We start from the raw sequence: 6,148 nt of genomic DNA, 5'->3' as shown, positions 1-6,148 counted from the left end.
AGGAAAAATATTTGTATATAACGATAAGATATACTAAATATAAGCTTATTGTGAAACTTTAGTTTGAAAACCTTATATTTATATAAAGTATAAACCGGTTCAAATTGGAAATACAAAAAAAAATGGATGGAGAATAAGATATTCAGTGATGAAAAAATAAACTCCTCCATACTCATATCAAAAATATGCAGTTAAAACAGTGATTAATAAAAACTGCTTAGGCTTTCACAAATTAATAAACCATAGGCACGATAAATCTTGAATTAAGAATAAAATTTATATAATAGAAAAACATACAAAACACTAGGTCATATAAAGCAAAAAGTGATATTAGTATACACGTGTTCAACATTGAAATTGACCAACTGTGAAAAAAAGCGACGTTATTCTACTGTTTGTTGTTCAGTTCAGAGCTACAGAAGGGGCTTTCTGTGCTCTGCCCACCACGCGCATTGAAAGCCTTTTTTTTAGCGTTTTAAGCCCAGACCTTCCGCTGAGCACCGAGGAGTATTAAACTAATTGCTTTACTTACATGTGATAAACGTCAAATATTTAATTAAATTATGGTTTGCGACATTTCATTATAAACAGTTTAGAATATCAGAAGCTAAATTTTGTTGAACTTAATTCAGACGTTATCTTATCCTTGTTCCTAACTATAAAGATAAAATTGATAATGGTCTTCGATGTCCTTCCCGATGAAGATTTTTAAAAATATATAATTGAACTCTCATGAAAAACAAACAAACAATATGTTTATTTATAAATTCAGAATTGGTGCTGAAATATATCTGATTGGTTTTATTAGTCACCAAATTGATCAAAAACAAAGTACGTTATTCGCCGGAACACATCCAACTTTCAGTTTGGTTCAGCCTATGAACTAAAGCATAAATGTTTCCTTCTAACTGAACAAATGTGGTAAATATTTAGGCATCGTACGTTATTTATAGCTTCAAGAAAGCAGATATTTGAGAAAATTTTTCATTATAGTGCTCGAAGTGGGGGTACGCACGCGCATAAAATGGTGATAGTGTTTTTCATTGTTGGAATTCTTAATCAAGATGCACAACTGGAAGTATGCAAAATGCCAAATTAGAGAAGTTACTATCCTCTTCGAGAACTGTATATGTATACATATCACTTTTCTTCACGAATATGTATAAATGACTCGAGAAATTAAAAAGTTGTATAAATACAAAACGAATGTTGTAAATAATTAACTGGTTAATACTATACGATTTGTTTTAACAAAATTCAGTGTTATAGGGTCGTTTGCTTCTTGAAGTAATATGTATTTTATACTCCAACATGCATTACAGAAATTAATAATTTTGTTTTATTGGAATAGTTATATGAAGGATAGCATGACATTATAATATTTTGAAGTATCCCAAATTTCACTATTTAAACAAATTAACAGAGATAAGTCTTTGTGGCTCTCACCCCTTACCATTTCAGTAGTTCAGCGGCAAGTCTGAGGGGTTATAACGCTGAACATTGGATTTCGATACACCCACCGTGAGCAGAGCACGGATAACATTTAGTGCAGCTTTACGCATAACAACAAACAAATCTTTGTTGACTAACGTGTAAAACAGATTTCAAAATTCTTCGCTTTGCATCCTTGTCTATACTTTTATATTACTACTTGTTTTTTTAGTAATTCCTTGAAAAACAAAAGACGTCACTGACCTTGCCACAAAATATTTTCATTTGTGTCAGTTTTTAATTTGTCAAAATAAATCTAGTAGCGTTTGCTCATATTTATTTTGGTTGTTCTGCAGGAAAGAATAAAAAAAAATACATAATTTCACAAAATAATATTGGTTGTTTAAGTTTTAAGAAGGTTCAATTCCATAAATATTAATAAAAGGATAAAATCAGACTAAGTATCTGTACGTGTTCATAACAAGAAATCTAGGGCATGTTACGTCACAAGTAAACCATACTGATAAAGAAAATAAATTTTCGGTGAAAATGCATAAGTTCAAGATTTTATAAAATTGAAACAATTCCCACCCCCCTATAGATACTAAAATAAATAACCTTGACAAAGCACATTGCGATTTTGAAAGATACAACCATTAAAGTCACCCATTTCCGACAAATATTATTAATTTTTTGCACATACCTCAAAGATGCATAAATTATAATGTACGAGACCAGTAATTAACTCGTCCATAACACCAACATTTTTTTATACAATGCAGAAGCAAAAATAATCATTGAAAGCCGTATTTCAATACTCACTACTACAGTTTCCTTCTTTTGAAATTCAAGCTAGTTAAGAGTTCTACTCAATAAAATTCATTCACGTGGAAGTCAAAAACCTGCATTTTCCTTGTTCGAAGCCTTAATTGGTTTACATAAACATATTTGCTACCAATTCCTTGTCTTATTTCGTACATCTCCTGCAGCAAGCTTGTATCACGGTAAGCTACGGACACCAAAACTAAATTACAGTTTAAAAAATTTAATAAGAAGACACATGTCACATTTATGGTTGAAATGTTAACTACGACTGCCAATAATATAAACTGTGTTGATAGTTTTGCTTCTTATTTACCACACTGAATTTTAACTAATCCTATTTGATAGTACTAGTACTGCTATGCATCCCAATTGCCAAAAGCTGACACATCCCACATAGTTAAAAATTAAAATAACAATCTGGCAGGCTTTATCTTAGGTCACGAATATATTTCTGAAAATCTAATATTTTCAATTGTACGAAACCTCTAGTGTTCCTAAAAGTATTTCAGAAGAAAAGCGGTACAACTCCTACAAAAAAATAACACAAACAACAGTAAATAGAACTATACACGACATCAGTAAATAGATAAAAAATACACGATAAACATAGCTGCCCTATATTCGTTTCCAAAGTAACAAGATAAAACACTTGTTACTTCAGTGCATATAAAATTAGAAGTGTTACGTTTGTAACGAAAAATCTCTTAAACAAAATCATTATAAATGTGTAGGGCTTATGTTTGGAAATTTACACATCCTTTGTTTCTTATTATTTCTTTCTACATCTACAAGTCAGTGAGTACAATGATTAGAATTAATGTCTGGGGAATAATCGCTGCCTTCCAACGTAAATACGTCATGATTACTAGCCTAACGTAATAGTTGTGACGTCATCAATATGTGTGTTCTTTTTTAAACGCCATTACGAATTTTGCTGAATAAAAATAGAATTTCATTCTAATTGAGCTTTTTCATTATTTTTAGATCCAGTGTAACTGCTTTGTTTTTTATTTTTAATATGTTATATAAAATATATATTGTAGTTTTTAAAATAAGTGCATTAAGACGTCATCAAACGCTACATCCAAGCACTCCCTGTGGCAGCCAATGGGAACCCCGTTGGACATTGGCATGTCACGGGACGGGTGAGTGTTTTCTGAATAATATTTTGCTGATAAAATTTTCAGGGAAAACATCATGTAGCAAAGCTCAGTACTTCTGAAATGTCATAAAATATCATTTGCTTTTGAAAATAATCCCTTGTGTTTAGTCATAGGTTTGCTTTTTTCTTTAACTGACTCGTTTTTAGCAATACCACATGAAGTAGCTTTCAGGGCTCTTGAACAAGGTCATACCATTACGCTTTCTAGTTCTACCGTATCTGAGCCACCAAGCTACCGAGCTGTAGCCTGACGGTGCTACCTGCCGCCATGGAAGTAATCGACCGTCTTTAAAAGTTGCTGTTTTGCATTGTTAAAGCGAAAATAATAAAGCTTATTTATTACATTGTTCTTGCTAGATTCAGTATAATTATGATTTTTATTTTTATTTAACTAAAATTAGAGTTTTATCCATAACGCAAATTAAGTAAGAGAATAGTAAAGTGGGGTATGGTACACTGGGGGTACTGTACTAGCGGTAGTGTACTTATTAGGAATGATTGGATGAGCTTGAGCTACAGAATAGGCTAGAAATTTTTTTTTTTTTCACTTAGCTGGCTTGCTTACTTCAATAACAAGTATGTTTTAGTAAACAAATAACGAAATGTTAATAATGTCAAAACTCGAAGGTTTCATAATTTTACACAATTTGTTTAGGGTAATCCAACAGGACTATATGAACTTTTTATACAGTTCAAACTTAAACACCAATTGCAATGAATGTTGTATTATTTGTACTAAATACTAAACAAGTATAGTTAGTTTAAATGTTTTGTAATCGTAAGTTGTAGTTGTGCTGTCATATTTGCATATAATAATATAGTAGTTTGTGTTTTCGCATCTACAAACCAATAAAAAATATTGACGTAGAAACAAAGCAACTAGGATATGTATAACAATATTGCGAAGAAATTTCCAGAACGTGTATGTGATGTAATGAATAGGTATTCTAAAAATTAAACTTATTGCTATACAGTGTGACTAAAAAGTACTGCGTTGTTCTGTCGTATATTAAAAGTTAAAGAGGCTGAGGTTCAACTTTAATTTGCACTTTATTTACTTGCTGACACTGTACAAGTTCTAATATTTATGAAGGTTAACAACAGAAAATGCTCATTGCTTTAGTTTTTTTCTAGTTTTTTAATCTATAATATATCTTGCATAATTGATGTAGACTATATTTCTTGTAATGTTGATTTTGAACAACGGAAAGAGAGTGTTCTACGGTAATGTAGGTGCTGTTAAGACTATATATATATTAGTGAAGTAAAAATGGTTAATAAATTATAATTTTATGCAAAAGGAAATATTGTGGCATTAAAGTTTAAGCGTAGATTGTGTGAGAATGTCGTTTTATATTATTTTTATGTGATTTAGTTTAGTGTTGTTAATGATAAACTTTTCAGATAAAGGAATTTTTTTAATACTGCCAGGAGTTTTTATTTAACGCTGTTTCAAAAATTTTTACACTGTTAATATGAAACATAATACTCCCCCATTATTCTGACATTGCTACATTTTTAAAGAACAGGCCACAGATATGAGTTTAGTGTTTATACAATTTAAACAATTAGTATAACCTGTTAATTTGAGAAATCATCATCTATATTGATATCTAGGATTATTTTTCTATGTGAATGGAAATTTATAGTAGGGTAATTTATAGAAGGATGAATCTTGGTAATTTTTTACCTGTTGTAGGTTTGTCAAGTTGTGATTAAATCTGTTCTGTTTCTATGTTGCTGTAAAATTGTAGATTAAGAATTTTTTTTTAATTGTACAAAACTTTTTGATAATTAAAAAAATATAGCCCAACCTGTCCGTTTATATGGAAAAATTGACTAACACATAAAAATATATAGTTTTATAGTCCAATTGGCTAGAAAATATGTAGTTTTTCTGACATATTTCAATTCAAAACAACTACTTTTTCAAAGTGAACCACTCAAAATCACAATGTTGCTGGCACCAAAATAGATTTTTTTATGTATTTGTAAAGAATACGTACAGACTTATTAGGCTTTTGTTATAGGTTTTGTTTACCGTTACAGTGAAGAACTTTATCCCTTGTATAAAACTATCTTTTTTACCATATTATTATGAACACATAAAAATACACACGCGTAGTTCAGGTTGGTTGAAGAAATACGTTTTATAGGTCTTGTTCTATAGCCTGTAATAGGTTCTGTAAGTATTTATAGATTCAGTGGGAGACCTGAAAATAAATTTTATACTAAATTTAATATCAAAATACACAATAAGTAGTTTACAAATATTGAGTTTAATTAAGCAGTTTGAGTTTTGCTAAGTTATTATCTCGGTGCAGGGCCGTAGGAAGCCATAGCCTGACTACTTTTTCGTGGCATGTATAGCTACAACTTATATATATTAAAACTAGCTTCTTTTATTCAATACATTAAGTTGGGTGTATGCAGCATTTGTCGTTAAAATGGTTCAAGATTAAATTTCATAGTATTAACTTTTGAATCATTTTCATGATGGAAACGGGGGTACACGCCGTGTACCTAGTTCTCAGATTGCATTATTTTTCCCATTGGTCAAGTTTAGTACTACTGAAGATGTTTATTAGTCCTATCGTCACGGGTCAAAAGCCATATCGTCACGTTTGTTGACTTGCGTTCAAAATTTTATTTAACTACTAATTTATGAATTTATGTCAATAAGTTTGGTATCAAATTGTAGATTATTATTCAATTTTTGTATTATACATT

General features: G+C 30.4%; 1 protein-coding gene across 2 annotated transcripts in view; it reads left to right on the top strand.

The window, feature by feature from the left end:
• The first annotated feature begins 3,382 nt into the window (after positions 1-3,382).
• LOC106457277 overlaps positions 3,383-6,148 on the top strand; it is a 47,976-nt gene continuing 45,210 nt past the window's right edge. For both annotated transcript variants that reach the window (XM_022383140.1, XM_022383139.1), the window contains exon 1: positions 3,383-3,401. The gene's annotated coding sequence lies outside the window, so the exon portion shown is untranslated. The remainder of the gene's footprint in view (positions 3,402-6,148) is intronic.

The sequence above is a fragment of the Limulus polyphemus genome, unplaced genomic scaffold (assembly GCF_000517525.1).
Source record: "Limulus polyphemus unplaced genomic scaffold, Limulus_polyphemus-2.1.2 Scaffold310, whole genome shotgun sequence".
Lineage (NCBI taxonomy): Eukaryota > Metazoa > Arthropoda > Merostomata > Xiphosura > Limulidae > Limulus > Limulus polyphemus.
Note: the sequence above shows the minus strand (reverse complement) of the source record. Positions and strands in the feature narration are given on the sequence as shown.